This window comes from Pleurodeles waltl, chromosome 3_1 (assembly GCF_031143425.1).
Source record: "Pleurodeles waltl isolate 20211129_DDA chromosome 3_1, aPleWal1.hap1.20221129, whole genome shotgun sequence".
Lineage (NCBI taxonomy): Eukaryota > Metazoa > Chordata > Amphibia > Caudata > Salamandridae > Pleurodeles > Pleurodeles waltl.
In genome coordinates, this window is record NC_090440.1 from 2,001,585,217 (window position 1) to 2,001,601,032 (window position 15,816).

The 15,816-nt window shown below is 41.9% G+C and overlaps 1 protein-coding gene and 1 long non-coding RNA gene across 6 annotated transcripts in view; one reads left to right on the forward strand and one right to left on the reverse strand.

The window, feature by feature from the left end:
- Positions 1-15,816, forward strand: part of BRIP1 (BRCA1 interacting DNA helicase 1) — a 967,251-nt gene that overhangs the window by 834,926 nt on the left and 116,509 nt on the right. The window lies entirely within an intron of this gene.
- The window catches only part of LOC138285916 (uncharacterized), a 117,186-nt gene continuing 107,571 nt past the window's right edge, over positions 6,202-15,816 (reverse strand). Inside the window, exon 3 of the long non-coding RNA XR_011201661.1 lies at positions 6,202-6,534. This is a non-coding gene — a long non-coding RNA (uncharacterized lncRNA). The remainder of the gene's footprint in view (positions 6,535-15,816) is intronic.

Below are 15,816 nucleotides of genomic sequence, written 5' to 3' on the forward strand. Positions count from 1 at the left end.
TCTCTAGCTTGAACATGAGGTCAGCTTTATGACCCTTGAAGTCCGCATTTTGTCCTTGGTATCAGAGGTAGCAGGACCAGTCCATCAGTACTCCTCTCAGGTCACAGACAACATATCCAGCCTTCTGATCTTCCACAGGTCCAGAAAGTGTTGAGAAGTGGGTACCTGGAGGAGCCACATTTATGCCTGGGTACGCCCTAACCAGTGGGATAAAAGTTCTTAGGGCCAGCTTTACCCTTTGGGCATTTTCAAGATGGTAAAAGTCTTCAGCTAGACTAAACTTGGGCTCTGAGGGCTTGGGTGTGTGTTGAAAATGTACTATAGTAATCTTAGCGTTCTCCCATATCTAACACTAAAATCCAAATTGGAGGCAGCATCCTGTACCCATAATGAACACAGAGACAGTTGTCTGGTAAGGAAAAAGCAGTCTCCTTCAGAAACCAGAAAGTGAATTCACAAGAATTATTTTGTCATCTTCTTGCCTCCCCTTCCAAGTTTGCCCCAAGGATTATGTTTAAACCCAGAGACAGGCATCTGTTAGGACATAAAGCAGAGTCTTTCAGCAGCCAGATAGTGGATCCACAAGAATTGTCTTGGTATCCTTTTCTCTCCCCTTTCAAGTGCGCCCCAAGTGTTATATGAGAAACCGGCAGACCTGGGAAGAAGAATTTGATAGTGTACTGTCAAAAAAGATGCCCACAGCCATTCACCCTGCTTATTCAGATGAGTCAGCTCTGCTCATTCAGGGCAGCCTATTGTTTGCTTCTACTAGGAATTTCACACCTATTTAAGACTGATTACTGGATGAGAGAAGCTAGAGCCAATGCAAATTAGGTTCTAGGAATGCCAGGTAGGAAAAAGATAACTTTCTAAAATTTGGTTTTCCTTAATATTTCTTTAAAATTCCAACTTCACCATTGATTTTTTTGATGACTGTTAAAAATAGTTTCTTTATTTTTTTCATAACTGGTCCCATTCCCGAGTTACAGTATTAGTTTTTTTCTGTACTCTGGTTTTCTACATAGGACAGCTAGGCTTGAAACAGTGGAAATAGCTTTTGGGCGCTTATCAAGGTAAGGCCATGTTAACATTAACTTTCTACATGTCCTACTTTTAAATACTATGCACTCTGACTTTTGGTCTACAAGGCTCACAAGGGGGTTACTCTTCAATATTTAAAATTTAAGCTTTGGCTGTTAAAATTGTGTATTTTGACAAGTTGAATTGCAGATTTTACACTTCTGCAGTCAGTTTACAGTGATAGGACTGAAGCTGTTTTTGCACTGCTGCTGTAGAGGATGGCACAATAGATGATGCTTCCCACTTGTGACATTTAACTTCCAGGCCCTGGGTACAGAGTGTATCATATACTTGGGACTTACAGGCCAGTTAAATATGCCAAGTAGGAGTATGCCAATTCAACCATGTTTAAAGAGGGAGCACAAGCACTTACTACTGGTTAGCAGGGGTGACATGCACAGAGTTCTAAAGCCAGCCAAAATGCATGCTTCAGCAAGAGGCAAAAATATGAGGTGACCACACAGAAAAGGCTGATTTCATACAGGATGCAAACAAGCAACTGACAGTATATTGGCTTCTAGGTTCCTAAGTGCAATATGAGAGTAGTATGTGATGACAAATGTAGTGGGAGAAGTGGGAAAGCTACCTGGTTCTAGTGATTGGGCCATTTGAGTATTGCTCCTTGATTTCTATTTTGTTGTGGATAGCAGCAACAGAAATGGTATGCCCAGCTCCAAGCACTCTATGCCAACTTGAGGTGGTAGCCACTCACAACTCCATCTTAGGATCTATCTGTTTCAGGTAGTACAGCAGACTGGTTCAGTGGTCTGCTGTGAAAGGTGCCAGTGCTATCCTGCAAAGCAGACATGCTTGTTTGCTTCCTGCACACTGATAGGTATTTGGAAGGGACACTTGAAATTGGCCCATTCTGTAGGGTTATCCCCAAACTTTTTGTATTTCTCCTCCTATTTTTCTGACCCTCTTTTTGTTGGCTTTAGGACTCGGGGTACTTTATCCTGCTAATCAGTGCTAAAGTGCATCTGCTGTCTCCCCTAAAACACAATATGATTGACTTACACTTATTTGCCATATTTTATTTACTGGTAAGACCCTTGTAAAGTGGTGTACCATATAACTAGGGCCTGTAAATTAAATGCTGCTAGTGAGCCTGCAGCACAGATTGCGACACCCACAAAACTAGCCTTGCAAACCTGTCTCAGGCCTGCCACTACATGGCCTGCGTGCACAGTTTACTGCCACATTGGTTTGGCATTTCAGACTACTTGCTAAGGCCTAAACTCCCTTTTTAGTATACCTACGTCATCCCTAAGGTAGGCCTTATGTAGCCCTATGGGCAGGGTGCTGTGTATGTAAAAGGTAGGAAATTTACTTTTGCATGTACTAGTAGAGACGAACAACCTATTTTGCTTTTCACTACTGTGGGGGCTGCTCCTCTCATAGGGTAGCATTGGGAATTCCCGCATATGTTTTCAGAGGTAATTTCTGATCTGAAAGGAGTAACTTTGGCATGTTTGGCGTGTTTGAAATGGTAGTGGAAAATCCTGCTTTCTGATGTTGTTGGATTTTACAGTGATATTTTATTAATTACTCTTTTAGAAAGTGGGCATGAATTTGTGCCTATAACTCTGGTGTTTTGCAGCCTGACTCCAATCCATTTCTAGGGCAGAGTAACAGCTGCACTTTGTGCATACTTTCCAAACAGCCACAACACAGGAGGGGATGGGTGTGACAGGAGAGGCATCTGCACCCATCTGCAGTCTTCCTTCTGCTGTGAGAGGGAGAGGTTGTTCACACCTTATATGTCAATAGGCTGTGTCCTGCCCTTACTCAAAGGGCTAGGTTGAAAGGGGTTGTGTTACACTTGAAAGGGTTCCTTTGAAGTCACCCCTTGAACAAAGACATTTCGGATTATAAGTACAGGGGCGCTGCCCCCATATTTTTAGAGCACTTTTGGAACTGGGACTGAACCTCTGTCAGAAGGACTGCTGTGCTGCATAAAGGACTCATCTGGACTGCTGTTCTGCTGTTGCCGTGCTGCCTGCCTGCTACTGCTGGATGGCCTAATGGACTCCCTGGATTGCTTTTCTGTTTGTTGCCCTTCTCCTAGCTGCTCCCTGACTCAGTTCTGCCTAGGCACTGCTGTGCTGCCAGGTGAAACCGCCGTCACTGCTGTCTACTTTGCCTGGATGAGCTGACCTGCTGCCCTGTGTTGTGCCCCAAGTGTCTCCTGGGACTGGTGATTGCCCCTCAAGCGCCCCTGCCATGGGACTCCGATATCTGCAAGTCTGGCAGCAGTGTGCTAGTTAAGGAGCTGTGACTGACCACCCCTGGCTCTTGCCGTTTTACCCCTAGCTTGTGGTGATCCCTCCACTTTCATTTGTTTTATCAAGACTACCACAGGGTGAGCGCTCCGTGCCTTCATCCTCCAAAACCTGCTACACCTGTGCTGCTTATTACCCAGGCCGTGAAGGCTAATGAACGAACATCACTGTGAGGGAGAGCCGCAGCAGTGTCTCATCACACCTCTTGGATGATGTGTTGCCTAGCAACCAAGGGTGGGTCAGTAACGCAAGGCTCGTCAGCCCACCTCCACCCCTGGAGTCAGTGCTGTGTGGACTCTCTCCAGAAGCTCCGGAGGTTGACGATGCTGGCCCCGCTACCGGGGCCTGCTGATGCTTCAGCAGCCATCCCCTCCCTCAGTGCAGCACGGAGGGAACTGCCTTCAGCCTATGGTGTCCCCGAAGTCGGACCCACCACCACGGAAGATACAGCAGGGAGCAGTGGAGCCATTCTGTGCCCAATGACAGGGGCATTGTTTGCTCTGTGTCAGGGCTGGTGAGGCCCCTATGGCTGGTGCTGGGTAGCCATATTTATGGCACTGACCTTCACCTTTGCAAGGATTCTGTGGGACTCAGCTTCCCCACGCTCCCAGACTTTGGAGGTCTGGCTGGGGAATCATTGTCCATGTTCAAGAATTACCACATAGAGCCTAAACAGAAGCACATGTGCTCCTATGCCCAACACTTTGTCCTTGAGTGCACTAGCCTGAGCAAAATTCACCAAATGTCTCATAATCAGCCTAATATGAGTGTGAGTGTGCTGTGTCTTATGTTTTGGTGGTTATAAATCTTGGCACGTGCTTTTACCTAACCTGCTGCATTCCATGCCTGGAGTAGTTACTGGTTCCGTGGTGTATTTTGTTCTTACCTTGCATTACCCAAGATAATGAGTACTGTTGCAGTATTTGTGTAATGTGCACAGTTATCCTTCTTCATATATTTATGGTGACAAGTGGCGTTATCGTGCTTCATGTATGTTACCTAGAGGATTACATTTCATGCTCTAAATAACCACTGATGATATGTTGTATGTCCCGGGTGAATATTGTGTTACTCAGACTAACAAGTACCACCTTGTAGTTACTGGTTTATATGCCTACTGCTTTATGTTGTTTTGGTCCTAAGAGAGAGAGATATAAGTATATATATCTTAGGACTAAAACATATATATATCTCATAAAAACATATTTAATATATTTCTGTGTGGGGTCTCTTTTGTGGTGTATTTATTGTGTCACTGGTGTGAGTTAGTTGCACAAACACTTTATCATTGCACCTAGGGATAAGCCTGACTGCTCTGTGCCAAGCTACCAGGGAGTGAGCACAGGTTATATTTGGTTTGTATCTTAATTGCCATGACTAGAGTGGTGGGATCTGTCTGGCTTAGATGCATACCGTAACCAACCAGAAACACCATTTCTAACACACCTAAACCTGCCCCTTCCAAATACCATATCTGTATCCATTCTCAATCCTATTTTGGGACTCTGTAAAACATTTACTAACTTCTAAAATTAGATTTGTAAATTTGAAAACCCTATTTGGTGGTCACAAGCGCTTGTACTTTGTGAATCTCAACATTTGCGAATATTAAATAAGTTAGTACATCTGGCACCCACTGCTTTGAGGAAGAGCTGGGTTAATGTGTCTGGAGATGACCACTACTGGTAAGATGTTGCCCTATTATAGTTTTAGGTCTCAGGTTCTCCTCTGAATTTGGGGCATTCCTGGGCACCCTCTAACAATGTTATCAACTTCTAACCAGACAGGAGAGCGAACAGAGTGCTTAGCAAGATGTATGACGGGAAATCCCAAGGTTGGTTCTAGAGAAGATGATGTTCAGTAAGTTCTGTCTTGCTTGTCGGCTGTGCAAGTCACTGGAACTAGGAAAGCTAGCCAATCAGGACTTGAGGGCTGATGAAACTGTTATTTAAAGACAAAAATACTAGGCCTCTAAGTAGGAGACTTGTCAACAGTGTCTTTTTACCATGGGACTCACTGCCAGCTTTCACTTTATGAAGCTGAGCCACAAGTCGTAGGAAGGCAGAGGAAAATGGTAGACCTCTCTCACCTTCCTGGTTCTGAGGTGCTGCAGTGCCATGGAATCCTAGCTATTGTTTATACTGAATAGTGGATTCTGCGCTAGGGGACGATGGATCGAAGCAACATAGGTTTTGAGGGGATGTCATCAATGAGTAACGTGAGCATCAATAATACTCAACATAATCAATGATATTAAACCCCAGTCAATAACCACACCTGTTTAGTAAGAAGAATTAAAAAAATTATTTCCCTAGATTAACAATGCTAATGTCACGGAAAATAACTCTCAAACACAAATGGTAAGCATATAGGATTAATAATGATTGATTAGAACGTCTTATATACCTCAATTTAATTAAGACAACCAAACAAATAATCTCCAAGAGAATTACACTTATTAATAATACCAAGACTGGTAATAATGGCAAAGTATACATTAGTACAACACTCAAAAGATGTCAATGTAAGTAATGAGCATTTCAAGTTAGTTCCCTCACTAACCACAAATTAACATCAACATGTTGGGCTTCATGTGAAAAGAATTTAGTAACACAAATTTTGGAACAACTCTTTAACTCGGGTTAATAAAAAAAATATTTATATGCAGCAGTCAGATCATAAGTTGCAGCTGGTACCTGAAAAGCAAAAGAGACACACATAACATTACAGTGACATACGTTACCAAAATCAGTAGCAACAGGCAGTCTACTTCAGTAAGGGGCACCATCATTTATGTCTTCAGAAGAATTGGACACAACAACAGCTAAACCCACACTGCTACAGGAACACTAAAATCTTGACTCTAGTCATCTGAACTCTGGTCATCTGCATCTCTTCTCGTCTGCTCTCATTCCTTCTCCTCTCACCCTGACTAGGTTGTTATACTAAATTCTAAAAAGTTTATGATTGGCCAGTCTATGGGGTGCTTACGCTTTAGCCAATCAACAACTAAAATGATAACCTAATATACCACAATACTACATTAAGTAGGACATCTTCTTCAACTGTTTCTTTTCCTCTTCCGTCTCGTCTGTAGCCCCATTGTTCCATCTCCATCCAAACATGTTTCTCTTCAGGAAGAAACTTTTACAATATCCACTTTACTTCCATCCTTGAGGAAAAATCACGTATTAATAAAATTCTCAAACAATAGAACATTCAACTTATACAATGCTCGGTTAAAACATGACCTTGTAAGACATAGTGCAGCAACCCACTAGGGGTAGCTGTGGACACATCTACTAAAGCTCCGAATGCACTTTTATGTAAGCATTGAATTATGGAAAATAACCACAACATTTTATTAGAGTTTTACTCAGTTAGGAACAGAAAAAATGAACTGTGGCAACCATTTTCAAAAGTCACACGTTTTGCATGTTAATTCATCATACATTTAGTTATGCCAAAATCATTAATAAACATATGAGAAAATTCACACTCTCACAGAGGCAAATCCTAAATGTGTGCTCCTTCATGAACACTGCTTGTGCTTGCTGCCTTCTGTGAAAGTTCTCAATGAAGAGCTGCAAGACATGCCTGAGGGATGCTCGTGATAGGAGTGATAACACAGAATATCACAGGGCAGTGGTCCTTTTCTGCTAGAAAAAAAGGTTACTGTTTATTTTTTCTGGACTGTCAGCCTGATCCCTGAATGGCAATGGGCAAGTAATGGGTGCACCTGGCATCTCAAAAACGATATTTCTTGCTGCCACGCACCAGAACTCAGCCAGTTCTGAGCCACCTGAGGTTCATCTTACAGAAGATGCCCATAGACAGCTCTTTTAGGTACAGTTGGGCACCCCAAAACTGGATAGCTTACTGCCACAGTTTGGTTAGGGTTTGGTCTGAAGGAGTCAACCCCTTGAAAAAAAGGATGAGGTGACCTATGTGGTTCCCGTCTCTCAAGGATCAGCAGAAGCGTAAACTTGAGTGACCCCAAACTACAGTATGGGCGGGTCTAAGGATTATATACCCCCTCCTCCCCCCAAAAAATTCCTACAGAAATGAAAAAACAGGAATAAAAGTGTCAAAAGGGAAGGCTAACCAGGTTTACAGATTGGTCCTGATTACGAGTCCGGCGAGAAGAGTTCCTGTGTGGAATTCTGCTCCTTTGGAGCGCAATTAGCTTGGTTTTCCCAAGCGTAGAAACACTGGACCCGATTTTACTGCCCGATAAAGTCGCATGAGGCTTCGGCCTCAACAGCTGCCAGTCCTCTGCCACGGTCCCTCCCGACCTCCTTCGACAAGAGGGGAGTATGCAGTGCTCCCCCTGCCAGGGAAACCTTTCCCCTTCAATCCGCGACCCTCCCTTATCGTTCCACCCACAGGGCAGAGAAGCCCCAGCTCCCGTTTACTTCCTGAGTGGGAAACCCCTTGGAATAGAGAATACCATAAAGAAATATTCATGGTAATTCCATGCCCACACAGTTAGTGGGGTGTTGCCGCACAGTACTGGTAATTACAGGTGGAGAGTTTCCACCGTGCCAATACCGTGTAATCGTGGCCTTTTGTCCCAACAATTACCTCCAAAATTATCGGATTTTATTCTGCATGTTTTTTTTTAAAGAATTCTGTGCTTTAATGGCACAAACTCTGTAGCGAATCTCATTGGGTAATCGTGTGTTTTGGACGAAGCATGGAGAATTGTGAAGCTGGCTTTATTTTACAATTTTCTCGTGTTTTTGTATTGTAATTGAGTTTTCTTTCATGCATGGACTGCACGTGTTTCCGTTTGCCCTAATGTAGCTCAGCCACATTTGCCACTCCATAGAAAGTGTTTTGTTCACCACTTAGAGACAAGACTGGCACCTGAAAGTCAATACAGAACACCAGGTCGTGCGCTGTCAGGTGCCGTGAGCTGTAAAATTTAAAGACTTTCATCTCTTCTCTGTCTTTTTCGATTACCATCTAGGTGTGGAAAAATGCTTCTATTGGCTACTTTCTTTTAAATATTGTAGGAATGCAGCAGGATAAAAATAGCAGTTTATAAACCTAGTTCATAAGTCTGCACGTGTGCTGGTGCTTTTAGGCCCTTTAAAAAGTCTTAGCTTTGTTTAACTCCTAACTCTCTAGAAAAAATATCAAACTTCTCCTGTAAAATATGCTCCCAAAAAATCACTAAAGCGCGTAACATTATTCTGTACTGTGATTTACAGGGCATACACAGGCGAGTATTGCCCAAGAGTATGACTTATACTTAGCACCATATGCAGTGTCTGCATGTGAGTTTCATCATCGAGCTGAGGCACAGGACATGGCCTACAGGGCTTTCACACAGTGAAATCAAGGCATCCAAGGTTTCACCTTATAGCATGAGTTCGTAGATGGCTGATGAGGTCTCTCTCTTTTCTCTCAACTGCCTGGACTCTAACATACATCCTGGTGGACTCCACTGAGTCTCACTCTTTGCACTCTATGGCACGCTCACTGTTAGGATACTGGCTAGGATTTTTCAGGCATGTGAAGGTCTCTGTAAACTCTACAATAAAATAGATTACAATGTTGCCTTACCTTCTCAGAGGCCCTTTTCCTAAGTAGACTTAGGTCATTTGACCTGACTCTACAAGGCGGCAGATGTTTGTGCACGGTACCAGACTTGACACGCATGTCAGTCTCCGTAAGGCTGCAAAACTTCTTTTTCTGAACCCCCTGTTATGTACTATGTACTTCCACCCCGTATATAAAGTAATCTTATGTTCTCGTAAGTGTTAAATTGTTTTTTTCCCCAAAGTAGAATGTGTGCTGAGGCACACTGGCACATGAGTTGAGGATAGCAAGATCAGAAGAGCACAGTGGTAGAGAAGGCCACTGGATTGAAGTTTTTATAGGAATAGATGTAGTAACTGTATAAATCGCACTAGCATTCAATACATTCTTAGCAAGATAGATGGCCTTTACAATAGACTTCATGCTCTGTTGCAGATGCCATGATCCCTGTTGTCATGGATTTGAACTCCGCCCAATTAATTGCTAACTCGGTCTCTGTCAATTATCAACTGTTTGATGAACTTCCACAATCATATTTTTTCAAACTATAGATATGAAGAAAACTGTTAAATTCAAAAACTCAGTGTAATAACTTAAACAGCCTGTGGTGCACATTTTACTCACCATTTCCAAATTCTCATTTAAAAAGGAGTAGCTTTATATTTATGATTATGCTACACAATTAAAAGTGGAATACAAAAATTGTCTCCTATTCCCGCAAATCTTATTCTGTTCTAAAGTTAATTCAGAGCAACTGAGAATGTCATTGTTTGCTAATACTCCAATACAGTCAATATAGATTTATTTTAAATCTGTAAAATATAATTTGAGTAGCGCTCCTAAGTACAGAGCAATTTTGCAACATCAAATACTCCCATTCGAAGTTTGCGACTGCAAAAATGTTTTTTTTAATGTACCAATATCTACTTTAGGAATTGTAAACCTTTACCTATTCCTAAAATAGAATTACAACCCATAATCGATTAGGTATTAAAGATGTTGTAGGCGTCCTCTTCAAATACTGAATCAGTATGCAATGTGTCAGTGTTTTGCTGCTGAAATCCGGTTGCAAAACATGGAAAAATTACAGACTGCCTTTGGGACTTCTTCCCCTTTGTCAGTGTAAAAATCCTCTGCCAACTCCCAAACTTAAAAAAAAATATATATATATATTATTTTAAAATCAACCAGGTTTCCCTTAAGGACTGCATTAAAAAAAAAAAAAAGTTTACTATATTGAAAGGCAGTCACAGACACAGTGCTCTGCTGACTAGGAGTGGGTGGAGCTCAACGCGGAGTTGATGGAAATCTCAGTGGAATACCACGGAGTTCCATGAGCGTCAGAGTGCCAATGCTGCCTGCTCTAGTGGCACCCTGTCCTGAATGCGCCTGATCTCCGAAGCATTAAGCAGGGTCGAGCCTGGTTAGCCAGGCCAGACCTGGCTTAGTTCTTCAGAGATTGGGCGCATTCAGGCCAGGGCCATAGGCAGCAAAAGCTCCCAGGGTCCTCATTCCCAGCGGCCTAGCTCTCTGCCTCCCTCTACCCCCTGCTCCCGGGCTACTGGGGGAGGGAGGCCTGGATCCGAAGCTGGCGCCAGCAGCAGCTCCATGCCGCTGCCATCGGGCAGAGAGTGCGCACTACAGCCCAGTTATGGGCCACACAGCGCAAGCGCAGACTGTCTGCACTTGCGCTGTGTGGCCATGACTGGGCTGCAGTGTGCATGCGGTAAGCTCCGCTCTGCTGGCGGGGCTAGCGGAGTTTTTGGTCTAACAACGTGCAGTGTCAAAAACTCTGTTAGCTCCACCAGCGGAGCAGAGCTCACCGCCCACCCCTACTGCTGACCATAGCAGACCACCATCCCTATGAAGGCCACCAATCAGAGTGAGTTGCAAATATATTTTCCTAACCCATCAGTGGTTATGAAGTGTATAGTGGAGGAGGCTGACCAATTCGGCTTGGTCTCTGGCTATAAATTGAATATTGCCAAAGTCCAATTAGTGGTGAATCACCATCCAGCTACCTCAATATCAGGGGTAGTAACCAGAGTCCTTTACGTGGGAATTAAATCAACTACACAGGTCAATCAGTTGTTTAAATTAATTTATGAGCCTTTTCTTCAGTCTGGCACTTCAAAATTACGATTTTGGAATAGGTTCCCGATAAGCATCATCATTATAAAAATCAATGTCCTGCCCAAATTTTTACACTTGTTTTGGGCAATTCCTTTTAGAGTCCCGAATTCATTTTTCAAGAGGTTAGAAGGGCCCATTAGTAGTTTTATTTGGGGTTAGAAGCAGGCAAGGCATGCTATATGTTTCTTTAAAATGCTATACAGGCAGGTGGTGCTGCAGCTTCCCGATTTCAAACTATATTTTTGGACAACATTTGCCGGTTGTTTGCATAGTTTGCTTACTTTAGCAGATCCAGACTCATTGGGACTTGGTTACTACCTGGCCTTAGGCTCTGAACATAGGCTTTTTCTATACAGAGTTACAGACCCCAATTATTACAAGTGGGTAAGATTTACATTTTTTAGGGACACAGTAACTACCTGGCGAGAAATCTGTACTAAATACTCCATAAAGATAATTCATGGGAAAACACCGCTTTGACATAACCCAGCATTTCCGGGGGTGTTTCATGACACTAGTTGTAAAGCTTGGGTGAGATCAGGAGTACTAACAGTAAGACAGCTCTTTGGTGTGAATGGTTTCGACTCATTTTTGAGTTACAAGCTATGTTCAACCTTCCTCATCATAATTTCTTTACATATCTCAAGTTGAGGGATTACTTTCTTTCTGGTTGCAAGGGCTCTATTGATCTGGAAGGTTCCAATGTTTTGTTAAACATTCTCAAAACTAGTCAGAAGTCATTAATTAGTGCAAATTATCAAGGGTTCTGCAAGCATAGGAGTGACAATAGCCTTCGCCTGGCGGCCAAATGGAATAAAGTGCTCTCTGGCTAGGTGACACCATCGGAAATATATAGGGCCTTGGAGACGGTGGAGGGTGCGGTGCAGTCTGTAAATCTGAAATTGCACCAGTTTAGGACCATATGCTTGCTGTATTATACACTGGAGAAATTCATGAGGTGGGGCGCGAATCTTAATTCGGATAAAGCTAGCTGTCCCAAGTGTGGCTGTCAAGCTGCCAACATTCTCCATATGTCCTGTCCTTAAGGAGTTTTAGGAAAGGGTGGCTCAGCAGATGAGGGTTGGTCTAGTTTATGTAATCCAGCTCACATCTATGGAGAAAATATTAGGACACAGAATGGAATACGATATTTGGTTAAGGAGACTGTTGTCCATACTCATAACATCTGCTTGACTCTGTATTGCCTGATCCTGGGTTTCAGCTGTCTCCCAGGGAGCTATTGAATAGTGGGAAACCAGGCGGCAAATATACAGTTTTGAACAGGCTCTGGCTAGAGCAAGGAGGGCCTGCTCGCTCAAGAAATCTGAGAAAATATGGGGGGGTTTAATTGGGAACTCTAGATTATTCTGTTAGAACTATGACTTCTGTATAGATTTTATGATCATTTTTCCACTGTAGTGCCATCCCAGTCGGATCTGTCCTTGGCTTTTCTTTCTGCTTATACTATGTTCTTCGTTGGGCTGAGGGGATGCCACCTGGGATTGTTGTTTTATTCTGGTTTGATTTATGTGATCCGATCTGACTTAATACATTTTTTTTTTTTTTTAAAGATGACTGTAATGTTGATTGTTGTTGCTTATAGATTGTATGCAGCCTTCAAGGAGCAGCCAGGATAGGTCCTGAAGATTAAAAGTAATGGGGATTTTGTTAAGTATTTAAGAATGCCATTAACAGAAATTTCTGGTCTGTAAGAGACCTCTGTCTTCAGGGCGAGCACGACTGTGGTTAGGTGTCTCGAATTGAGGACGCCTATATAAAAAAGCTATAGGCTGGATCGTGCTACCCCCTAAGGGGCCCCCCAAAAGCAGAGGGCGGGGCGACCTTTTTGTTTACGAGACAGTTCACAGAAATGCTGTAAGTGACTGCTATTTATCTCTCATACACGTAATTAGATAGTGTTTTCTTTTGTACACAGCCAGGAGAAGTCTAGTTTGCTGTAGGTCCTGATGAAGCGTTAGAGGATCTTTCACGACCAATATTACGCGAAACATGTTGACCATACCCTAGGAGACAGGTGACAATTTCCCAGTACTCCAGGCTTTCTAAAGTGGTTGAGCATCATTCTCATTCCCCACTTTATTATGTTTTTAATCTTGATCGTAACCCCTCTGGATAGATATTAAAACAGAACAAGTTCAGGGGTTTCTAATCAATCTTAATTTGATCACTCTCCTGCCATTCAGAGTGTCTGACCTTCATAAATCAACGGCAGCCACCACATATCAAAAAGATCTCCGGCAAAGAGCCCCCGAAAGGGGAGCCCGTCAGACATTGCACCAGCCGGTCTGACGAGGAGCTTCCCGATGATGAAGCATGACACCCTCTCGGGTGTGTGAGGGTTTTTAGCTCCTAAACTTTAACTGTTCACCCTAGAGTTAGGAACAGTGTACTTTTGTTATTGATTGCACGTATTGGGAGTATGTACACTGGACCTTTAATCCTCCCGATCCCTCTTTTTGTTGATACCGATCTGACTTAATACATTTTTTTTTTTTTTTTTTTTAAAGATGACTGTAATGTTGATTGTTGTTGCTTATAGATTGTATGCAGCCTTCAAGGAGCAGCCAGGATAGGTCCTGAAGATTAAAAGTAATGGGGATTTTGTTAAGTATTTAAGAATGCCATTAACAGAAATTTCTGGTCTGTAAGTTTAATTTGTGTGTACTAAACTTGTAGCTTCTCACCTCAATATCTCACGCAAATGTACCTTGAAATATTCAGTTCCTACTTCGAATCGCACACTTTTCTTGTGACATACGGAAATCAAAGTTTTTTTCTCCATGTAATAAAGCAAGGGATAAGAATGTGGTCATATATTTTTTGCAAACTTTTTCAACTGTACTCTTCTCACTACATTCTCCCTGTAGTCCTACTTTGGCAAAGGGGTGTAGCTATGATAGTGCAGTAGGAGTGGGACAGGGCCAGGAGTATGGGAGGGGCTCTCATTACCCCAATTATGGATGCCTTCTACTGCCCAACCTGAGGAAAGGTTGCCTACTTTCCTTTCTTCTGTTATAGCCCACAAAACCCTTGCTATGCCACAGCTTAGGCATCATTCCTTTTCCCCTCAAAACCACAATGTTGATTAAATATCATCGTGAGTACTACAGAATGCACAGAGTGAATTCACATATTTCTGAGATAAGACCAATTTTCAGACAGTAGTATTCGACAACAAATGGTGCACTGTTGTTAGGCAGTTTTGAAGGTCCGTCTGTTTTCCACATGTTTATATATGTACAGAAATGAGCCTTATTGCATTATCATTGTGTTTCTTGTAGGCAAATAAACGCTGTGCGAATGAGGATTAATATGGGAAAACCTAAACAAAATCTTTAGAACCGAGGTGGTATCGTAGGTTTCTAGCATTTTTCGAAACATCCCATTAGAAAACGTGATCTGTGATCTTCCAGTATTTCTGTGTATAATTACATCCTACCTTTTTCACTCCCACTAATACCTCTCTTAATTTTGGTTTAATTTGTATTTGTTAGTTGATGTTTCCCAAACAAATATTAACCATCATTAGAGATTGCGATCTGCTTTCTTTTGTGTCAGGAAAAAACAATCATTTTGACTGTTTTCTAACTGGTTTCTTCTTAGAACTCATCTATACTTTGGTTCTCTGCAACTTAGATTGTTGCCCTTCTCTGTACATTTGTCTCTCAAAATATGTAATTTTTCATTTACAAGCTATCTGGATTTTTATGTTTGTTTTTTCACCCCCTTCTGTTTGTTTTGTCATATGTAACCGTACTTTAAACTACGTTTTGACCATTGTGGCTTGCATTTTCAATGTATTTTTTGGTGTATTGTTTCTAAACATAACCATCGGTTAACCCAATCTAATTTGTCTTCTTTAATGTATCTGTATACTTTCACAGTCTCCCTCCAGCATCCCTTTTACTTGTGTTTCCTTAGCAACTGTACTTGTGATTCCTTAGCATCTAGCTTTTGCAACTTCCAGTCTTCTTTCATTTTTCACAGTTTTTGTCTTACTTATGGAATGTTCACCCTATGTATATATGTTTGTCACCCTTCCTTGCATTGTTCAACAAACGTTAGATTGTTCTCTTGCACTGACCTTCCATACGTTTATATGATAATACTGTATAAAAATAGTAAATAATCATGAAAAATGAATTAAGAAATAAAGAATAATGAGAAAAGTAATGAAATAAAAGTGACTTCACTTTAGCCAGTAAGCACAGTTTAATTAAAGTCATATGCTAAAAGCATTGTAGTTTGAGTATTAGGACCTGATCTAGAGCTTGGAGGATGGAATACTCAGTCACAAACTTGCCGGATAGCTCACCCGCCGCATTACGATCTTCATAGCATGCAATGGGATCGTAATGCAGCAGATGGGATATCCATCACATTTGTGACGAGAATTCCCCTCCGCCAAGATCTAAATTAGGCCCTAAGACTTTTGTTGACCGCTTAAGGTCATATTCCTTTGTTCATTCTGGTGCTTGAATAAAATGAGTCTAGTATAGCAGAAGTTACATTCTGAGTATGTCAGTGCATGCAAGCTGTATCCTACTGCTTATTCAAGAGCCAATTAGAAAAGAATCACTTTCATCCATTTTAAGATCTTTCTCATCGTTTAGTATGCAAATTAACTGTGATTACTTGGTTTATTCTAATCAACCTTACACATTTAAAGTTGTAATTACATTTTTTTATTTATTTTTAATTCTTTAGTTTTACACTCTTAGTGTACTCTGAGAGAGATAGTGGACAATACTTT